Raw genomic sequence first — 22,755 nt, 5'->3', positions numbered from 1 at the left:
CCTTTCCCTCTTCCCTTGCTGTCAGGATGGCAGGTTAGTCGCGCCACAGCACCTACACCTGTGGTAGGCATCACTAACCTACCCCAGCCTTCGCGATGCCATGGGAAGCCTCCGAGGCATTGTGTCATATGTTGGCCCTTTCCATGGGGTTCTGGGCTCCATGACAGCGGGGACCTCAGCTGTCTTGCTCATTGCTGTGTTCCCAGTGCCTAAAGCAGTGCCTGGCCCATAGTAGGTGCTCCATGATCTTTAAAAATGTATTTTATTTTTAAGTAATCTCTATACACGACATGGGGCTCGAACTTACAACCCAGAGATCAAGAGTTGCATGCTCTACCAACTGAGGCAGCCAGGGACCCCTTAATAAATTATTGACTGAATATTCTTACCCCACAGGGCCTTGAACACAGTGGGCACCCACGTGAGCCCATGGGGGCCCTGACGTAGCAATGAAGTTGTGTAATTTGGGGGACCGGGAACTCCGTAGACTGCTGGGGCCATGTTTCTGTCAGGAAGGGGCTCCAAGGGCAGGGCCTGAGGCATGGTGAGGAAAGACTTGCCCACCCTGCGGCCTCTTCTGCCCTCCCACCATCCCTCCTTTCCTTCTTTACCCTTCATTTACATGTTCACTGAAATGTGAGATCTTAGTTGATAAGGAGCCATTTCCTGGTTTTCTGCATTTTTATATTCTAGGAAACCAGGGAGCTTTCCAGCACTGCTCTGCTGGTAGAGTGAGAGGGAGAGGTGATCTTCCCCCATTTGCATTTTTCCCTAAGCTGAGTTCCAAAGAACAGGAGGTGTTCTATTAAAAAAAAAAAAAAAAAAAGCCTTCTGGGGTCAATCACATTTGGGGACTGTTTGGCTCAGCAAAGTTCAGATTTCCTTGGCACCATGATTCTCGGAGGCTCTAGCCAGTCGATGAGTTACCGTATTCTCCCAAGAATCTGGGGCCCCCAGGGCCTCCTCAGCCCCTCTGTCTTGCCTTATCATGTCTCTGTGCTCACAGGGAACAGCCATTCACAGAGCTGGGCCCATGGCTAGACACGGGGCTCCCAGGGATGTAGGCTGCTGGGTAGGGACAGGGCCCCGGTGGCTCTTGCTGCTGACAGTTTGAAGGGCCCTGCATCCAGGAGACGTGTGTGTGTGTGTGTGTGTGTGTGTGTGTGTGTGTGTGAGAGAGAGAGAGAGAGAGAGAGAGAGAGAGAGAGAGAGCGCGCATGTGCGTGTATGTATGAGTGTCTGAGCCCCTGATTTTCCCAGCCCTGGCCCCACTGGGTGTTGATCTGGCCCCTCCCAGCATGTATGAGTTGGTCACACATGGAAGAAGGCTCTGGGTCTCGTGTAAGCCACAACCTGACCAGATCTTCTCTTCTTTCCTTCTTTGCTTCCTCTCGTAATAGGTCCAGAACAACAGCCCTTTCCGAGGAGCCTCCAAAACGTAAGTGGCCTTTGACCTTCTCATGGCATTGGTGTCTCACCGACATGGGGCACTCAGGATCTCAGTGTGTTCTCCGGGCTCCAGGAGAAGGAAACAGAACCCCTAGGGCTCCAGGACCTCGTCCACGCGTCACCTCCGGGCTGTGGGTTTATGGCCCAGGTTGGCCGCCTGTATGCCTACTGTGCCAGGGAGGTAGCCCTACAAATGCTGAGCACTGATTTTGGAGTCTGGCCTGGACCCCATTCCTGGCTCTGCCAGCGAGTGGTAATGGGGAATTGTGAGGATTGGGGTGGCGCACATGTAAAAGGGTGAGATGCTTGGCTCCCAGCACAGCTAGGATGCTCCAGGACTTGGGGCTGGTGTCCCGACTGTCTCTTCATTAAACTTTTTATTTTTATAAAATTGGAAACCCTCAGAAAAGTTGCAAGGATAATACGGTGACCTCCTGTATACCTTTCACTTAGATTTTCCCATTGTTAACATTTGCTATGTTTGCTTCATCTCTATATATATGCTATAAAAATAGTCACGTTAATATTCTTTTTTTTTTTTTTTTTTGCTGACTCATTAGGAAATAAATTGCAGGCATGATGCCCCTTTACCCCTAATACTTCATATGTATTTCGTAAGAGCAAGGCCACTCATTCTCTTATATAAGCACATGCAATTATCAACCCCAGGACATTTAACATTGACACAATTCTGTTATCTAATCTACAGACCTTAATGACATTTTGCTGACTGTCTCATATTTACAGAAGCTGCCCCCCCCCGCCCCCCCCAGTTCAGGATCACAGTGTTTTTAAAAGGGGTTTAATGGGGCAGGAACCTGACTTTCCTGCAGATGACTTCTTTACATTGGTTTAAAACATCCTTACTATTGGGGCTTTCAAAGCTTTTTCATTATGACATTCAGTAAGAAATAGATTTATAGCAGGATGCCACTGAGCTCCCATGTACACACACAGATGAAAGTGAAACCAGCCTCATGGATAACTCACATTCTCACCCTCTTTAGGGCTCTGTTGTATTCCGTTCTCTTTTATAAAAATGATAGTCCTGACCCTTTAAGTTGATTTCATGGCCCGTTGGTAGACTCTGCTCTGGAATTTGAACACCCTGGCTTCTTGGGCAGAAATTTCTCTTGGGGGTGGAAGGGGGGGAGGGGAGGAAGGTAGTGCCCTGGCCAAGCTCCCACTGGTCCCGAGTTGGAGTTTGGCAGATTTGGGGTCCCCTAGGAAGCCAGGACTAGGAGAAAGATCCTGGGGACCCTGGCCCACCGCTGCCCATGGTAGACCTTATTCCATCCCTGTAATCCACTCCCCACCCCCCTCTAGGCTACCTCACCTTCTGGAGACTTGTTCTTTATGCTGTGACATCAGACATGGAAAATCAGGCAGGTGTATCTCTGGGGGCTCAGGACAGCTCCCTGGCCAGCTGCTGAGTGGGAATGGAAACGTTCCCATCCATGTCAGCCTCCAGAGTCATTGCCATATTTGTCACAAACGTCAATAAGAATTATCGTGAACATTTATTGAACTCTTTAACAGCATGCTCGATATGGCATCGAGAGGTTTAATGCATAGGAGCTCATTTTATCCTACAATGGTCTTAGGATGTGGATGTTGTTGTTCTTTTTGTAAAAATGACATACATTTACTGAACATTTACTGTGTATCAGGTACTGCTAGGCACTTTATAGACTCCTGCAGTCTTCAAAGTAACCCTCATGAGTTAGATAATTAGCTCCATTGTACAGATGCAGAAACTGAGGTGCAGAGAGGTGAATTGACTCCCCCCCACCAAGGTCACACAGCTAGGAAGGATTTGAACCCCAGGTTTTTGACCCTGGTATCCACACCATCCAGCGCTGGTCTCCCCTCCCCACCGGGCTTGAAGCGACTCCCAGTCTGGTCCCTTCCCAAGGCCTTGCACTAGTTAATGAGTAGCCCCGGGGCAGCTTGGAAGCCAGATGCCTGTGGCTACAAAGCTGGAGTTTGAGTTCTGCTTCCAGATAAAGAGTCTTGTGCAAGGGGCCCAGCCCCCATCTGGTCTGGTGGCTTTATAGGCAACAAAGGGTCACTGTTCCTCTCCTCCAAGGTTTGCTGATCCATCCACACTTGGTGGGAACCCATTTCACAGGAGAGCCAGTGGAGGCTGAGAAGCGGGTTTGCTCTCAGGTCTGTGTGACGCCTCCTCCACGCTGCCAAGTTTTCTCTTTATGGAAGGGCTCGTTGGCCATCTGACATGGCAGGCAGCAGGATCTGGAGGGAGGGTGTTGTCAGGGAACAGAAACTGTCATCTCTGAAGCTGGAGCCCCACCGGGCACGAAGGTGTGTGGCTCTCCTCCCTGAGGCCTCCAGGTTCCCATCTGAGGACGGGTGATAATCACTACCCACTAGCCCCTCACAGGGTGTGCACGGCTGGGAGATGATTGAGGTATGGAAGGTTTTCAGTTGTTCAGCAGACTCTGAGTTATTAAAGAGCCGGCCAAAAAAAATCATTCCTGACAGGCACCACCCATCTGGTGGAAAGTCCGTGGAGCTGGAGAGTCAGATAGTCCTGGATCCAAATCCTGTCTCGGTCCTTTGCCAGCTGTGTGACCTCAGGAGGGGAGTCCCTGAACTCCTCAGAGCCTCAGCTTCCCCACCTGTAAAATGGAGCAATAAATGCCCCAAGAGGATTGGAAAGACAGGCAGCCTTTCCTGTGATGACCCCTTTGTCGTCACAGTGGAGGTTTGAAGTCAACAGGCCTAACAGTCAGTCCCAAGCACCCTGGTACATTTTCTAATTTCAACTCCCTGGACAGATCCCCAGGAGCCACCCGCCCTTAACCTGCCTCAGCTGAAAATCCGATCCACCCTTGGGGGTGTCTGTGGTAATCTTAGCCGGAGGGGAAAGCCTCTCTGGGCTTGCCATAAGAATTCCCAGAGGGCTTTCTCCCTCACCCTGTCCCCTCCCCCCCCACCCCTCCAGGTTGTAAACTCCGGCAGACCTGTGACCCCCTCATCACCCCCTCCCTGGAGGGGCCCAGGCAGTGAGAAAATGGTATTCACTGTTTGTCCTGATTATAAAAGTGACACATTTTTAAAAAGTTGAGATATATGTGACATAAAACATTCTGTAAGGTTTTTTTGGAATGTTTATTTGTTTTTAGAGAGAGAGAGACACAGAGCATGAGCTAGGGAGGGGCAGAGGAAGGGAGGGAGACACAGAATCCTAAACAGGCTCAGAGGCTCTGAGCTGTCAGCACAGAGCCAGACACGGGGCTTGAATGCAAAAACCGTGAGATCATGACCTGAGCCAAAATCGGACTTAACCAACTGAGCCACCCAGGTGCCCCACAACATTCTATAAGTTTTAAGGTGTTAAAACATTTTGATTTGATACATTTATAGTGCAACATGTTTGTCACTTTACATTAGCCATTCTGTTGGGCCACATCATTATCATTTCTTCTAGGAGAGAGAGAGAAGGCACATGAGCAGGGCTGAGGGGCAGAGGGAGAGAGAGAATCTTGTTTATTTTATTTTTTAATTTAATTTAATTTAATTTAATTTAATTTAATTTAATTTAATTTTATCTTTTACTTTAAGAGAGAGCACATACAGGAGTGGGGGAGAGGAGCAGAGAGAGAATCTTTTTTTTTTTTTTTTGAGAGAGCAAGCATGAGTGGGGGAAGGGCAGAGAGAGGGGGGGGGACAGAGGATCTGAAGCAGCCTCTGCACTGACAGTGGTGAGCCCAATGTGGGGCTTGAATTCAGAAACCATGAGTTCATGACTTTAGCGGGAGTTGGATGTTTAACCGACTGAGCCACCCTGGTGACCCAAGTTTTTGTTTTTATTTTAATTTTTTAAATTTTTTTGAGAGTCAGAGAAAGACAGACTGTGAGCAGGGGAGGGGCAGAGAGAGAGGGAGACACAGAATCTGAAGCAGGCTCCAGGCTCTGAGCTGTCAGCACAGAGCCCGACGCAGGGCTTGAACCCGTGAACCATGAGATCATGACCTGAGCTGAAGCAGGACGATCAATACTCTGAGCCACCCACGTGCCCCACCCCCCTTTTTTTTCTATTTTAGAGAGAGAGCACACACGCGCGCATGCTCGAGCTTGTGAGCAGGGGTGAGGGGCAGAAGGGGAGAGAGACAACCTTGCGCAAGCTTCACACCCAGCAGGGAGCGTGACTCTGGGGCTCAATCTCAAGTCCTTGAGCTGAAATCAGGAGTCAGACCCACTGAGCCCACTGAGCCACCCAGGTGCCTCAGTAACGTATTTTTAATACAGAAAATTCGGAGAGCACAGAGGAGTCAAAAGAAGAAAATGTAATTTATCTCTGTTCCCGCCGTCCAAACATAACCATCTAACAGTGCATTTATAAACGTGTGGGTAAATATACATTATTTAAATGTTTCCTTTTCAAGTTGAATTCACAGTGTAGCAATGTTTGGGAGCCAACTTCCCGCCCCCGCCCCTTAACATATTTCTAAGCGTTTTTCTGGTTCTTTGGTCTTCTAAGTCAGGGTCAGCAGGGTTTTTTTTCAAAGGGTTAGATCGGATGTATTTTGGGCTTCGGGGCCATGTGGTTTTGCCTCCACTGATCTCAGTGGAGTTTGTCCCGCCTCTGCGGTTGTAGCCAGAATGCAGTCTTAGACGATATGCAAATGAGCAGGTGTAGTTCTATGCTAATAAAACTTTATTTACAAAAAGTAACCTGCTAGATTTAGCCCAGGAGCTGAGGTTTGCTGACCCCCCCCCCCTTTCTTAATTTGTTCTGATTTGTTTGAGGAAACCATCATTTATTTAATTAATCCCCTAGTGATGAGAGATTGGTCGTTTGTAGTTTCTCTTTCATGTAAACCACTCTGCTGTGAACATCTTTTTTTTTCTTTCTATTTTTAATTGTGGTAAAATATACATAACATAAAATTAACCATCTTAACCATTTTTACGTCTACAGTATAGTAGTGTTCACTATATTCACATTGTTGGGCAACCAATCTCTAGAACTGTTTTCATCTTGCCAAACCGAAGGCAGTGAACATCTCTGAGTGGGCATCTTTACACATTGGTCTGTTTCAGAAAACTGGAATTGCTATCCTAAGCTGGGGGTGCGTTTTTACAGTGCTGGGCACGTGTTGCCGCATCATTGATGCTGAGAGATTGCCCCAATTTAAGCCTTTGCCTATCAGCGGTGACAGTGCAGAGGCATCAGGAGGGAGCGGTTCCCCCTCCCTGGGGAGCCGCTGCCTTCAGGCCTTTAGGGAGCAGTGGATTTAAAACAACTCATCCCAGAGAAACAGCTTCAGCCTGTGAGCCTTCCTCTGTTGGGGAAGAAAAGAAAAATTCAATAAACAAGGTATGCTATGAATACTGGACCAGACTCAGAGGTTGATAAATATACCCTTTAGAGAGAGAGGAGGTATGGGGCTCCTGGGTGGCTCAGTCGGCTAAGTGTCCGACTTCAGCTCAGGTCACGATCTCGCAGTTCGTGGGTTTGAGCCCTGCGTCGGGCTCTGTTACTGACAGCTCAGAGCCTGGAACCTGTTTCAGATTCTGTGTCTCCCTCTCTCTCTGACACACCCCGTTCATGCTCTATCTCTCTGTGTCTCAAAAATAAATAAACGTTAAAAAAAAATTTTTTTTTCTTAAAAGAGAGAGGGGAGGTGTGGTTAAGACCTCAGTTCAGGTGTCCAGTGACTCTGGGTGTAAATGCAATTTGGCCTCGACCTTGCTGTGTGACCCAGGGCATGTCACTTAACCTCTCTGGGGCCTAGAGTCCTCTCAAAATAGACCTGATGTAGAATGATGTAGAGGCTCTCCTTTCTGGTTGGAAGATCACGGAAGAGATACTATGAAAGTTCTTAGCACAGTGACTGCACGTAGGCATATACAGGCAATAACAGTATGTGCAGCCCTTTGCTGTTCTCAGAAAGGTTTTCCATCTGTAATACTTGCATTATTTTATAGCGTAGTTATTACTGTCCCCGTGTAACAGGTGAGAAATTTGAGGCTCAAGAAGGCAACGGCCACCTCGAGGTCAGCCATGTGTCAGGACAGGGAGCCACGTCTTTGGCTTGTAGTCGGTCCCACACAGCAGCTGCTGGGAGCTGGGGCCTCTGGACGACCAGGGTGAGCAGGAGCCTCCTCTTTGGGCCTCACCTATGCTGGGAAAGCTTGGGCCTCAGGTGGAGGGAGAGAGGATTCCTTGGTTTATGTCCCTGTCTTGGCTTTTAGCACCAACTGGGGTCAGATGAGGGTTTTTTCAAGGAGAGATGTTATGATTCTAACCTGTGGGGATTTTTCCCCCCACACCACCGAGCGATTCTCCAGCACTTGCTGGAGGTCCTGCCTTTAAACTGGCTTCTGACACTATCTCCCTGGAGACAGCGTCAGATTCTGCAGGTTAATGATTCAGTCCTCCCAGGCCGCCCCCCGCCCCCACTCCCACCTATACCTGTGCTTTCGACCAACTGGCTGTAAATCGGAGGTTCCTACAACCTCCTCCTTGGGTTTGATTAATTTGCTCGCAGAACCCAGAGAAACATTTTATTGACCAGATTAGCGGTCTGTTTATTAAAGGACATAACTCAGCAACAGCCATTCGGGCACATGGAAGAGACGCGTGGGGCAGTGTCTGGGGAAGAGGCGCCGAGTTTCCATGCTCTCTCCAGTGCCTCTCTCCCAACTCTCCATGTGTTCACCAGTCTGGAAGCTCTCCGAACCCTGTCCTTTTAAATTTTTATGGAGGCTTCAAAAAATAAAACAAAATAAAATAAAAATAAATTTTTATGGAGGCTTCATTACTTAAGCGCGATGGATTAAATCATTGGCCGTTTGGTGACTGAACTCTATCTCCAGCCCCTGTCCTTTCCATGGAGGTCAGGGGGTGGGGACTGAAACTTCCAACCCCCACATCCCTCCTTGGGTTCTCCTAGCAACCAGCCCCCATCCTTAGGTACTTTCTAGAATCACTCGTTAACATAACAAAAGACACCTTTATCACTTTCCTCACTTGGGAAATTACAAGGATTTTAGGAGCTCTGCCAGCTTTCGGGGGGCAAGACCAAATATATATATTTATTAAAAATCTCAGTATCACAGTTTTTTGTTTGTTTTTTCCAGAAACTGGCAGGGCATTTCAGAGAGCAGAGCTGCCCGCCGACGTGAAACCTGAGTGGGGTTTCTGGGAGGTATTCCCATTTGTTAGTCTGTTCTCAGCCTGCAGATAAGAAGTCCAGAAGCCCAGGCTCCCAAAAGCAGGAGCCTCCTGGATTCCTAAGGCTGCAGACAGCTCCGGGTTGGGAGGGGCTGGCTCCCTGAGGCACCCCCGAAGGAGGGTGCCCTGAGTCAGTATTCAGACCCAGCCTCCCAAAGGGTTCCCCGTGGCACCACCTTTATCTACCCATGTCCCCGCCAACTTGCTGGGGGACCTTGGACGAGTCACTTGCCTTCTCTGGGCCCTCTTTTTCCTCATGCGTAGAACAAGGGTCCGGAATCATTTTCCCGGGGAGCTTCTGGGATAGCAGTGCCCAGCTTTGGACATGAATCTCAGCTCTGCCATTTAGGAGCCAGTGCCTACTGTGGTGGTCTCCTTCCCTAGGCTGGGTGTTCTCTATAAAGCAGACATCAGTGTGCATGCCCCGTAGGGTCTACCGCGTGCTTAACGGCTGGCCCCTCCCCCCAGCCTGGCAGCTTGGTGGCACACCTTCTGTAGTGGCTTTTTGCATAATAGGTTTTTCACGCCTATGCCTATGCCTGCATCCCTAGGAGTAGCCAGAGGCAGAGTTTGTTGGGTTTTTTTTAATACTTATTTTTTTGAGAGGTGGGGCAGACGCTTGAGTCGGGGAGGGGCGGAGAGGGGGGACACAGAGGATCTGAAGCAGGCTCTGCACTGACAGCAGAGAGCCCGATGTTCAACTCAGGAACCATGAGATCATGACCTGAGCTGAAGTCTGACTCTTAACCCACTGAGCCCCCTCAGGGCCCCCCTGCCGGAGGCAGTTTTGAATGGCTCCTCTGCTCCTCATCCCAGCCCAGCTTAGCTCCCACATGACGTTGCACATGTGTTCTCTGACCCCCAGATTTCTCCACATTCCTTTCATCACCCCTGAGCTCTTGCTCTGTGGGCCCCATCTGCTCTGCTGTGTTGTGACCAGGCCATGCCTCCCTCCCTACCTCTTGCCACAGTGAGGGGGTCATCGTTCTGATTTATGTTTTCAGGTCGAGTTCTGCTGTGGCCTTCTGTTTGATTCCTTCCTAGTCTTTTCTTGGTTTCCTGCCTGTCCCGACCGTGTCCCCAACATGAGAGCTTTCCTTGTTTTTTTGTTTTTTTAATTTTAATTTTAATTTTTTTTTATTTTAGAGAGAGGGCGTGCAATTGGAGGGGAGGGGTAGAGGGAGGGAGGGAGAGAGAATCTTTTTTTTTTAATTTTTTTTTAACGTTTATTTATTTTTGAGACAGAGAGAGGACAGAGCATGAACGGGGTAGGGTCAGAGAGAGGGATACACAGAACCCGAAGCAGGCTCCAGGCTCTGAGCTGTCAGCACAGAGCCCGACGGGGGGCTCGAACTTGTGAACTGTGAGATCATGACCTGAGCCAAAGTCGGCCGCTCAACCGACTGAGCCACCCAGGTGCCCCTTTTTTTAAGTTTATTTATTTTGAGAGAGAGTAGGGGAGGGGGAGAGAGAGAATCCCAAGCAGGCTCCATGCTAATAGTGCAGAGCCTGGCATGGGGCTCAAACCTACCAACCTCGAGATCATGACCTGAGCTAAAATCAAGTCAGATGCTCAATGGACTGATCCATCCAGGCACCCCATGAGAGCTTTCTCTTGTCTGTTAGGTTGCTGAGGCCGAGAGAGAAACCATGCTTGTTTGTTTTTAATTTTTTTTAATGTTTATTTTTGAGAGAGAAAGAGACAGCACGAGCATGGTGGCGGGGGGGGGGGTGGTGCAGAGAGAGGGGACACAGAATCCGAAGCAGACTCCAGGCTCTGAGCTGTCAGCACAGAGCCCGATGCGGGGCCCGAACCCACAACCATGAGATCATGACCTGACCCAAAGTTGGATGCTCAAGCAACTGAGCCACAGAGCCCCCCCCCCCCCCCCCCCCCCCCGCCCAAGGCCATGTTTTAATAAGGACTGTAAGGCTGGCTCCTGATCTGTGGGAAGGATGCCATGATCGATTAGGAATGTCTGTCGGGAGATCAGAATAGGTGGATGTGGTATTCAGGGCATCTGTGAGGTAAGGACTATAGGACATCTTTGGGATCAGACACCTGCCCTAGAAAAACTATGGAAACAGGGAAGAGGTGAGAGGAGCAGGTACCAGGTGAGAAGCTTCCTCTGAGTGGGAAGAAAGAAAGGAACATTCCTGTGGGAGGATGTGACCCTTACAGTCCCAGGGTATTTCATTTGTACTCAGGTTGAAGTTTTCAGTCCAGACGGCCCAAATATTTGATCCCTTTTATTTCCTGGGTGTCACATTTTATGCTGGATTCCGGGGGCAGGGAGGAGGGTGGTGGTGATAACAGAGATCCCTCCAGATACTCCGAATAAGGTTGCTAGATAAAATACTGGGCGTCCAGTTGAAGTAGAAATTCAGATATACGGTGAGTCATGTTCTGAGCGAAGGATGTCCTCTCTGCGGTCTCTGTCGACCCGGCCGTCTTACCTCTGCAACGTCATTGATTCAGGCCGTTCCGGCAAACTGGGTTGAACCGCTGCTTGAAGTTGCGGATGGTCCCCGTGAGCTGGTTGCAGCAGCTCTCGCCTCAGCCCTGGCCCTCTTGGCGGTGAATCTCTGAGACGTTGCCGCCTTGGGCATCTGCGTCCTCATCCAGGCACCCAAAGGGTCAGCCCGGTGGACTTACGAGGTCTGGTTTTGACGTGGAGATGCTTACTGGGCCCCAGTGACACCCCAGAACTTTACAGTCGTTTCCTCATCTGAGCCATGAGATGGTCCTGTGTCAAAGTCCTGATGTTCTCTGTTTCACGGGTGGAAAAGCCGGGGTCGGAGGGGTGCCTGGGGATGTTGCTGCAGCCACACAGACAGAGTAGGAGACAGGAATGGTGCGCTTCTAGTCCAGGCCCGGGCTGCCCGCCCTGCCCTCCTTCCACAGGGTGCTGCCCAGTGGGACCCTGCTGCTCTCTTCTGGACTATTCCCTCCAGACCTTCTCCTGTCCTGGGAGGATCTCACAGCTGAATGAGTAGAGTCGCTTACTTAGCATTCATCTGTTCATTCACATGGTGAGCATTCGTGGAACACCTGCTGTATACCAGGCAGAGTGCTGGGCAGTGGGGATAGAATGAGGAACAAGGCCGGAAGGAAGATCACAAAAAACACTTTGGTTGCAAAGCGGAACAGGGGTTCCAGAATGCAGTCCGTGTGCATAACCAGGTCTTGTCTCTGGGTGGAGGAGAGAAGCGGGCCACTTCTCCCGCAGCCGTCTGCCTCCACCCTCCTGTCCGTCTGTCCTTGTGATGAGCCTTCTGAGGCTCAGAGAAGTGCACTGACATGCCCAAGGTCACACGGCACCTTGAGACCTAGTGCCTGCACTCCTCCCGTAACCACCCTTTTGGCCCTGGTCTGCAGCTTCCTGGCCGTGTGACCTCTGGCCAGTCCCACCTGCCAGGGCTTCAGTTGCCCCACCTGTAAAAGGGGGACCATGTGCCCACCAGGCTAACTGGTGACGAGGAGAAAGTAGTTTGGTGTATCGAAAAGCTTGACGCAAATAGGTCTTATGAATGTGTGTTACTAATTTTAAATGGTCGTATTGAAGTGCTTTCAGGGGTGACTTAGTCACATTAAATAGTCCAGACACCCAGGAATGTCTCATCCGAAAAGAAACAAAACTAGAAAAGCTGCAGTTCTGGACGGCCTCTGGGGCCGAGGCAGCTTCTAGGTACTGACTCCCATACATCTCTGGCCTCGTCTGGGATCCCAGCTGATCCCCATGTGGCCGGGCCTGAAAGCTTTGTGGCTGCAGACTGGGCATGCAGCGTGCTTCTGGGGAGAAAGGCCACCCCCAACTTCCTTAAAAAATTAATTTTATGGTGCACCTGAGAGGCTCAGTTGGTTAAGCGTCTGACTTCGGCTCAGGTCACGATCTCGTGGTTTGCGAGTTCCAGCCCTGCATCGGGCTCTCTGCTGTCCGCACAGAACCCACTTCAGATCCTCTGTCCCCTGCCACCCCCCCCCCACCCCCGCCTTCTCTATTCTCCCCCTACTTGTGCTCCCTCCCTCTCTCTCTTAAAAATAAACATTAAGCAAATTGATTGTATTTCATATCCATAAGCTATGTGACGGAGCTAGTGACACAAATATAAAGACACAGCGTCCATTTTTTAGAATCTTACAATCTAGTGAGATACATGTGAACCTATAAACTACATGAAAATTGAGTGTGAGCTTTCTCTTTCTGTCTTACCGAGGGACAGTTGGCATACATCATGCCAGGCCTGTGGCATGATGGTTTCATGGAACACGCTGGGAAGTGATCATCACAGGCTCTGTTGGCCCTGCATCATCTCACGTAGATAACGGTAGCTCCCAACTCCATAAGGTCATGGCGGGGCAGACCTTGTGTTTTCCTTTTGACATTTATGGTCCATTTGAGAAATTCATATATTTTCAAACCCCTTCCAGCCCCACTGAGTGGGGGAAAGGCCCAGACAAGAATCTTTGATGTCAGGGGAAGTTTGGGGAAAACCTGTAAGCATCTGAAACCCAAGAATTGAAAGTCTGTTCGTTCAGTCATCAAGAGACTTCTGGACTTCTCCCGCAGTGCGGGCCCTGGCTGTGCCCTGGAGACCCAGAGCCGAGCCTCACTCTGCCCAGCCTGGGAACCACCAGGCCAGTGAGGACACAAGTTGGCTGTGGTTGGTGGGGTCTCTGGAAGATGCTTTGGGCAACAGAGTTCAAAAAACTTGCCCAGAGGCCTCCAACGACAAAAGCATGCCAGGCAGGCGCTGGACAGGAAAGACATCACCGGCCCTGAAAAGGGAAAGCCGGAAGTCTCTCCAGATGCTGCAAGTAGCTGGGCTTGGCTGGGGCTTGGCTGCGGTGTCTCGCTCTGGGGCAGAGGGCAGGGGAGAGGAGCTGGATGGGAGGTCTCGGCTGGTGACCCTGAACGCCCCGCCGAGTGGTTGGCCTTGATTCACTTTGGGGAGCCAGCCTGGGACCAGAAGTCCTTACGTACTGCTGCCAGGTGCCCCCTCAAAGGTAGCGACTAGGCAGTTGTTTTGACCACTGGCTTCTGCTCAGGAAAACAAACAGCCCAGCCCAGCCCTCGCCCAAACAGGGCTGCGGGAGGATTGCAGGCGCTGCCAGAGGTCCCAAGAGGAAACCCACTCCAACGAGATGTCTAACCTAGTTTTGACGACTCACGTGGTTTGGGGAGCACGCGAAATGCCTTGGGAAGGGTTTGCGGTGAGCAGACTCGGCTGCCCATTTGACACAGAACACTGGACGAGGAACTGTTTGTTTGGTTTTGGCCCCTGCGGCTTGTTGCTGCCTCTCCCTGCACTTAGTTGCAGGGTGCTAAGGAGGGGCGGAGTCTGTGTTACTGATGAACAGCTTGAAGTGAAAGGTGGCTGGTCTTCCGCATCCTGGGGCAGGCCGTTTCTCCTGAGAGCAAATCCAATCGTGCATAGAGGCACTTCCTCCTACCTTCCGTTGTGTAATTCCAGACGGCCCATTTTACAGATGGTGCAATTGAGGCCCCAAGGGGAAGTGACATTCCTGAGGTCACCGCTTACAGCTGACAAGTAACAGACTTAGGTTCCAACTAAAATCTTTTAAGGTGACGCAGCACAGGCAAAAGTGGAACTAGGCAAAGCGTATGTGGGGAGCAGGGTCTTGCAGCGGGCAGTGCCTGTTGGGGAATTCGGAGAACAAAGCTAGAGAGGCCAGGGGGGTCCCTCCTCTCCACAGACAGCACGAGGATGGAATTATGTAGAACTCAGCCATCTGGGGGTCAGCAGGAACCGATTGACCAAATAAATAGATGAGTCAATTAAAAAGGACGGATTTCTTGACTATTTATAGTTGTGGCCTAAATCTCAGCTATCCTTGTCCCCAAGGAGTAAAAGGAGACTTTTTCTGATCGGCCAGGCCATCTAAAGGGTGAATAAGCTGATTAAGTCCTGGGCTGCTGCAGGGGATGGGACACTGCAGGACGGTCAGGGTGAGAGGAGCTCAGAGGAGGTGGGGGCAGGGATGATGCTCTTTGGACTCCGTCCTTTTCCTCCATCCACTTATGATTAGCCACACCCTCAGGTTTTAGCCACCTAATTGCTCTAGGTAGTATGAATTGAAATGGTTAACAGTTCTTCCTGGCCCGAGGGGCCAGTATTTAGTCATCCCGGCACTTATACGTAATTACATGGGAAGGTCCTTGTAAAGCATTTAGCACAAAGCCTCAGCGATGTGGATGTTTTTGTTACTGCCATTTTTAAAAAATGTATTTGTTTATTCAGAGAGAGAGAGATTGGGAGAGAGAGGGAGAGCAGGGCAGGGGCAGGGAGAGGGGAAGAGAGAGAATCACAAGCAGGCTCTGCGCTGTCAGCATGGAGCCCGACGCGGGGCTCAAACTCAAGAAGTGCGAGATCATGACCTGAGCTGAAATCAAGAGTCAGACGCTCAACTGCCTAAGCCACCCAGGCGCCCCTGTTACTGCAGTTTTATGATTGAGACTGGCCCAGTACCCGTGATAGGGGCCCACTCGGGAGACCTGGCTTCTAATCCTAGCTGGTTCATTTGCAGAATGACATCCCCACCTCCTGCTGGCCTCAGTTTCCTCTGGTGTCAGGTGCAGAGGGGGACTTGCTGGTGTCAAAGGTCATAGTCAGGAGATGCCCCAGAGCCCAGTGGTTGAGGACTCAGGATTCTGGAGGTGCCTGTGCCTCTCTGAGCCTCAGATGGGGTGAGATTCCTCATCTCATAGGGTGGTTGGTAAGGACTGGGTAAAAGTACATCCCCAAATGCCAGGCGCTGAGCTGGGCATATGCAGGGTCACTCAACCCAGGGAGTTCTGGAACTGGTGTGCAGTTCGAGGATTTTCCATACTTTTGAGGCGTTTAGAGTGTGCTTCTTGTTCTATGAGAGTCTCCGAAAATGTTATGAAGTCTTATTACTTTTGGATTGATTATAGGAGGAAAGCAAGCAGCAGTAATCAGTGAGAAGTGATCTAAGCAAATAAAAATATTTAACATGATTGAAAAGTTACTAACCAACTTGGGGCACCTCGTGGCTCAGTCAGTTAAGCGTCTGACTTCAGCTCAGGTCATGATCTCACAGTTCGTGAGTTCGAGCCCTGAATTGGGCTCCACAGTAGCCGTGCTGAGCCTGCCTCTCTCTCTGCCCCTTCCTGGTGTTCTCTCTCTCTCTCTCTCTCTCTCTCTCTCTCTTTCTCTCTCCCTCTCAAATATAAATAAACTTAAACAAAACTTAAAGTAGAAAATGAAAAATTACTAGCAGCTAGAATTATATCAAATGCCCAACATAGTGCCAGCTACAACTATTTTTTTGTTTCCAGGACATAAGAACAGCTGGAATTCGAACAATAGGTTGCCATGGCAATGATATACCCGGGTCCTCCTCATTGGCTGCCTCTAGGGAGGAGGCCCACCCTCTGTCCTAGAGCATCCTCTGACTGTGGGAGGAAGAAACTAGGATTACAGCTGAGCAATCTGTTCTGCCAGGAGATGGACCGGGGATGGTCAGGGAAGGCTTCCTGGAGGAAGTATTTGAGGATCGAGAAGAGCAGGGATGTGCATTTCAGGGCCTGAAATGGCCTGTGAAAATGCACCCACTGCGCTGTGAGAGCCCAGGGCTTCCCAGGCACTGATGTAGAGAGACAGTAAGTTCTATGACAAAGGACCCTCCTCTGGCTTTAATTCTGCTAGGGACATTCCCAGTCGGTGGCATTTTTCTGGAGTATGCAGTCTCTGGGTACCTGGGCTGTGTTGGAAGGGGCATTGTGACCTCAGCAGATTTTCTGAGGTCCATAGCCAGCGTGCTATGGGCATCTTTTATACTCTCTCAGGCTTCATGAGAAGCCCGGTTTCCCAGTGTCTGGGGGAAGTCCACCTGTGTTCCTGTCTGCTTACAGGGCCTCTGTCCCCTTACAGAACCTTCCTGAGCTGCCTTCTGTGATTCAAGTCTGTGAGGTCCCCAACAGCTGCAGTTACCTAGGAAACGGTGTCCAGGGAGTCCACCCAGGAGAGGGAGCAGATGCTCTGACCTGAGTGGTCCTTCAGGGGGTCTGGTGGGAACAAGAATCAATGCCTGAAGGAGCCTCTTGGCCCCTGGACTGACGGGAAGTAGATTGCTGGATAAACAGGCAGGGCCTTCTCTTGGAGTCAAAGACCTTTGTGGGATTTGTGCATGTCCTGGGTCTGGGTAAGAGCTCCCCAAATAAGCTGGTCCTAGGCTTCCAAACAGTAGGAGCGGGCAAGGCAACCAGAGGCCTAGAACCTGAGTTGAAACACTAGAGACCAAAGCTCTTATGCCTAGGCCTCAATTTCCCCACCTGTAAAACGGGCATATTAGACCAGATGATGGTATTGAATTTCATGAACTAGTACACATTCAAAAAAAACAATTGGAGTTGAAGAATGGAGTGGCCCATCCTTCTTGGGCTGGCAAACTTTTTGCCATAATTGCTGTGGTCTTGCCTTCCTACTAGCAAGCAGTTGCCTGAGATTCGCTCCAGCATGAATAATGTTTGCCCTCACGCACAACATCTTAATATGCACCCGTCTGGGCACCTGGCCCCGTACTTAGTGATTTACCTGCATCAGCTCACGTGATCACCCCTCTGCCCTGAGTGGGTGATGCCATTATTGGTCACCTTTTACAGATGAGGAAACAGACCCAGTAGGGCTGCCCAGGGTCCCACAGCAGAGCCTTGGAGCTTCCTGGAAAGCCCCCTTCCCTTTTCAAGCCTCAGTCTCCTCTGTAAACTGGGCATTGGCATCTGGGGCTGATCTGTCATTTGTTGATGGCCACTTAAGGGGTCTCAGGTACCCAGGGATTTCTAGCGAGGACCTTTGGGGTTTTGAGGCCCCTGGCAGTTGAGGGGGCCGCGGAATCTGATTTCTGTAGCTCCAGCCCAAGGTCCGCAGCTGTGCCCACCAGGAAGGAGGGAGGCTGCCTGGCCGCTCTGCTCCAGTAGCTGGTCTGCATTTCCGCCATGGGCTGTTGGGTCCGCTCTGCAGCCCATTTCCCCGGCAGCGCCTGCCGCACATGTTTTGTCTGCTCTCAAGGTCGGGCCCCAGGCCCTGTAACTTCCACGTCCCCCGCCGCCCGTGGGCCAGAGGGGTACCGACACCACCTCGTATGCTGGCCTGGGCGCCGGCTCCTCTGGGCACCTTCTGCCTGTCTGTGGGCAGCTGCCTGAGCTGCTCTCCCGACCCTACTCCGAGGCTAGGGACAGGAGGTGACAGGTTTCCGCATCTGTGCTCAGATCCCCAGGGAGCCACCAGCCCACAGGACCTACATCGTCCTAGTCAGCGAGTGTACTGAGAGTGTCCCCCAGGGACACTGGTTCCCCCCACTGTGGAAGAGGAATGGAAGAGGAGGCAGGGGCGTTAGGGTGATGCCCCGTGTCTCAGAACTGGCCGGCCTGCCTTTGAACCCTGGTCCTGGCTCTGCGAGGTGATCTGTCAGGTGCCCAGCAGACCTGGCACACAGGACATGCCCAGCAGGACCTTGGCTGTGAGTCCAGGCTGTCACTGGTCTCAGGAAGAATATGCCTGCATTTGGTCATTGTCCTGATAGCTCATGTTTTGTTCTGGCAGAGTCATCTGTACATATTAGCTCATTTAATCTCTCAGCAACCCGAAGAGGTAGGTACTATTACTGTCCTCATTCTACATTTGAGGAAACTGGGGTGCTGACAGGTGTATCTGTGGTGTGTATTTTCTTCTGGTGGACAGGTTGCCTTTGCAGAAGGAGAGGTGGCTGTGTGTGTGTCTGTGTGTGTGTGTGTGCACCTGCGTGTGGGACGGATGGTTGGGATACCGCCCTTGCAAGCTGTCAGGGTCTGCTGGTCACCTGGTAGAAACCACAGCCCAGAGAGGGGCAGGTCTTGCCTTGGTCAAACAGTGGCCACTGGCCCAGCCAGGGCCTCACCAGGGCCTCACCAGGGCCTCCTGGGTTCTTGCCTGTGGTTGTTCCTTGGGTTTGGAGAGCTGGCATGTTAGGGACAGGTGCTTCTCCTGTTGGAAAGGCCCCACCCGTTGCCTCCACTTTAGGGAAAAAGTGACCCCCTGTGCCAGGGTGACAGGTGCGGGGAGGGGTTCCCAGGTCTCAGGTGATGTGCCCTACACTCTGCGTCTCTTTGGAGATGCTGACTGAGGCCTGCTCTGCTGGATTTTGCCCCCTGGGTGCTTGTCCCTCCAGGACCCCTACTCCACCAGCTCCCTGCCCCAGGAACCCCAGATAATCCACCTGCCAGCCCCAACCTTTATTTCTCAAACGCCTTTTAACTTAAGAAGCCAGTAGAGGGAGTATTGCCTTGTCCTGGGTTCAAATTCTGTCACTTGCTCACTGGGTAACCTTGGCTCCATCATGTTTCGTCTCTGAGCTTCAGTTTTCTTATCTGTAAAATGGGGACAAAAGTGCCCGTCCCCCGGGAGTACTGTAAGGAGCAGTGGCAAAAGGGAGTAGGAGAGCCTCTGGCAAACTATCATGGCAAACCGTGTCTGGGCACATGGTTACAGGGTAGTCCCTGGACTCAACTGGGGCTGGCAGACATGAAAGCCAGCCAGGCCCGGCCCCCAGATGCTCATAGTCTGGCAGGGGAGACCGATGGTCCATGGGCACACACATGTGCACAGCTATGCACACTCGCATGCAGTTTCATCAGCCAGTAATAGTCTCTTTCATCGATTGATTTTGTTTTACATGTTACCAAGCACCTCCCAGTTTGTTAGCACCCACTATGCCTAACCTCACCCGGTTCTACTATTCACTCGGCGGGGGGGGGGGGGGGGGGGGGGGGTTGGTCTAATATCCTTGAAGATTCAGTCAGGAGGTCTGGGGAGGGGCCAGGCATCTGCATTTTCAGTCAGAGCCCCAGGCCATGCTGAGGTTCAGGCACCTGGGATCTTCTAGCAACTCTGCTCAGGGGCCCAGAGACTTCAGCACGGGACGGTTTTACAGATTAGGGGGCCCGCTTTACAGATGAAGAAACTGAGCTTTCCCAAGGAGAACTTTGAACTCTGTCTAGGGTGTCACAGTCTGAACAAGAGCCCAGAACCAGGTGCATGGTGTGGTGACACAAGTCAGAGGAGGCGAGGGGAAAGAGTGGGGTGGGCAGGAAGGGCTTCCTGGAGGAGGTGACTCTCGGGCCAGGTCTTCAGGGTGGGTGGGATCTACCTAAACATAAGAGAACTCACGGGCTCTCAAAGTGCAGGATTGAATGGGATAATGATGGAGAAAACAAGGAGGTCCTGGGACTCAGGCAGGACCAGAGGGTGGGAACTGGGGACAAGGGCAATGTCAAGTGTAAGGAGCTTTGGGTTCCTGATGGGGAAATACAGTGATTATTCTCCAAGCAGCTGGGAGCCACCAGTGATAGTTCTCGAGCTGAGGGCGACATGGTGGGTAGTGGGGTTTGCTAGAAACAGGCTTGGCTGAGCTAGTGGGCACGCCTCTAGGGAGTTTCCAGTGGATGAGGTGGCCTCATTTTGTGTCACTGCATGGGTGGCTGGCCGTGAGGAGGCAGCGCCACATCCCCTACACGGTGCTCTCGGCGAACAGCACTGGGGGCGTGAAAGGTTGAGAAGGTTAGAGGGTGCCTGGGGGTTGCCCTGGGAGACTGTATGCATAATTGAGAAATGTGCATCCTCCCTTGAGCCCCCCCCATCCCTGGTATGGATTTTAATGCTGAGCTTTTCTTCTAGACAAATGCTGGCTGCTTTAGGCACCACCTTGGAGCCCTGGAAGTTGCCACGGCTGCTGTGCCAACAGCCGCCAACCTGACGGAATTAGATCTGAGGCGGTCCACGCGGGTTTGGAATAAGAGCGGGCTGGGATAATCCCACCTCCTTCTGGCCTCACTTTCTCCTTTGAAATGAGGTCCCCTGAGCTCTGATGGCGCATCTGTGAAAGAGGCTGGTGGCTCCTGTTGATCTGCTGTGTGTCTGGGGCCTCGGTTTGCTCATTCCGAAAGTGGGCTTGCACGCGCATGTGCCACTACTCTAAGGCCCCATTTGGAGCCTCCCAGTTTTCGTGCAGGATCCACTGGGATCCTCTAGTACCCGGCGAACCTTTAGGAGACCAAGGAGAATTCACTTCAGAGTCCCTTTTTGGAAGATGCTCAGAGAACACGTCGTTTAACGAAAATTGATTTCCTGAAGATTTCGGTCTCATCTATCAAAAGAGGGCAAAGCTCTGCAGGGGTTTGACCACTTGCGGGGGAATTGTGCTCAGATGCCGGGAACACACCCCCTCTGTCTAGCAGAGGCTGTGTACGGCCCATTCTTCCTCTGTCAACAGCCCTGCCTGGGTCCTAAACATCTGCTGTTGTTTGCTCTCTCACCCTAGTTGAGGACCGCCCCCCCCGCCCCGCTACACATAGCTACAATGAAGAAGATATTTACTCCTATGCTGAGTGTCCCCAGAGTTGTGAGTCCTAAAGGTTCCATCTGACAAATATTTATAGTGCCGGGCCTCATACTGGGTGTCAGGAAGCTGGCCCTGGGTAAGCAGACAATTATGATATGGGCTGGTAAGCATGGGAACAGAGGTGGTGTGGCCCACGGAGCCCAAGGGAGGCATTGGAGGGTCATTGTCCCGAGGGATCGTCTGAGGATTGCTTGGGGAACAGTGTGCCAGGCTAGGGGAACAGAATGAGCCAAGGCATGGAGGTGTGAGAAAGCCTAAGATGTGTGTGGTTCAGGAGCCCCTGGGGATCTCAGGTGGGCTGTGGGTGGTGGAGGCCAACCGGAAGTTGACTTCCAGATAAACGGAGAAAATTCCAGGCAACAAGTCCCTTTGCTCCGAGACGGCACAGGCACCGGGGCACCGGCAGCAGACATTGCTAGCTGATCGCCACCTCTGTCTTGCTAAATCTCAAGCTGCTTCATTCCTTGGGCACCAAACTCTCCTTGAGCTAAATTTCTAAGTGAGGGTGAGGTTTGGGTACAGCTAGGAAGGAAGAAGGTCCTTCCTCATTAAGTAGAGACGTGTTTAAAAGAGGAACAGGGACCTTGTTTACAAACATTTACTGAGCTAGGAGTCTTCACACACCATAGATGGGATATTATGCCCATCTTACAGACAATAACACTGAGGCCTAGAGAGGTGACTTCCCAAGGCTGTTCCGCAGAGCATTCTTTGACTGTTTCCATGGAGATGTGACTTCCGGCCGAGCCCAGGTGAGGGAGTTGGAGGTGGCTGGCTCTGAGTGGGTGTTGGGCCACAGACGTGCCCTTAGCTAGCCTTGTCGCTGAGATCCTGTCGCTCTCCAGTTTCTATAGAGCTAGGGAGGGGTAGCCCTGTTTGCTTTCCACAAGCAGTGAGAGGAGGGCGGCTTTAGGGTTCTTATAGCTTTAAAGGGGAAGTTTGCGGAAATGGAAACTGCGCTTTTCTTGTTTCTCGTGTCTCTTTTTTTGTGGCCTCCAGAAATAATCCTGGGTTCTACAGAGCCTGCCTCAGGATCATGGTAGACCCTACCCCACCCCCACTTCCGGCAAAACCAGGCTGAGGGCTGGGGTGGTGGGGAAGCTGACGGGAGAGTGACAGGCTGTGGCTGGTGAGTCAGTGCCAGGAGACCGTTGCCTGCTGACTCACTGCCCTGTGCACCAAAACAGGCCCCTGAGCGCCCCCGTTAGACGCCATGGCGGCCCTCCTCTGTCTCCCTGCTTTCTCTCCTTTAGCTAAGCTTTAGTTCTGGTGGTGTATGCTCAAAATCGACCTAAGTGGCATTTGGGGTCTGAGCCCGCTGCGACAGAATCCGTGACACTGGACTGTTCCCAGATACTCACCTTTCCCCAGGAGTCCAGGTCCAGCCAGGCTGTGTGGGGCCCAACCCGGAGGGTGTCCCAGGCACCTGCTCCTTGAAGCTCCTCTCATTCACCCTTGACCAGATGCACGACTCCTGTCCTCCTTGCAGAATAATGTTTGTGTTACTTTGACAAAACGAGTCCCTCCCCTCCGTCTCTGGACATTAGCACCTTGAGGGCAGGGAGGTGACCTCGTATCCCCCTGCAGTGGCCCTGGGTCAGCAGTGTAAGTAGGTGCTCAGTTAGCATGGGACATTTGGGGCTTTTCCGCCCCACTGCCCCAGGTAAGTGCCTGCTTGGCA

At 51.5% G+C, this 22,755-nt stretch overlaps 1 protein-coding gene across 3 annotated transcripts in view; it reads left to right on the top strand.

Moving 5' to 3' along the window:
- SLC6A6 (solute carrier family 6 member 6) overlaps positions 1-22,755 on the top strand; it is an 87,919-nt gene that overhangs the window by 12,119 nt on the left and 53,045 nt on the right. For 2 of the 3 annotated variants that reach the window (XM_042979586.1, XM_042979588.1), the window contains exon 2: positions 1,401-1,438. The gene's annotated coding sequence lies outside the window, so the exon portion shown is untranslated. Of the gene's footprint in view, positions 1-1,400; positions 1,439-21,270; positions 21,827-22,755 lie in introns of those variants that run through there. The other variant, XM_042979587.1, reaches the window with a different exon arrangement.

Source organism: Panthera tigris, chromosome A2 (genome assembly GCF_018350195.1).
Source record: "Panthera tigris isolate Pti1 chromosome A2, P.tigris_Pti1_mat1.1, whole genome shotgun sequence".
In the NCBI taxonomy this organism is placed as follows: Eukaryota; Metazoa; Chordata; class Mammalia; order Carnivora; family Felidae; genus Panthera; species Panthera tigris.
The sequence above is the reverse complement of the archived record's forward strand: the minus strand, read 5'-3'. Positions and strand labels throughout refer to the sequence as shown.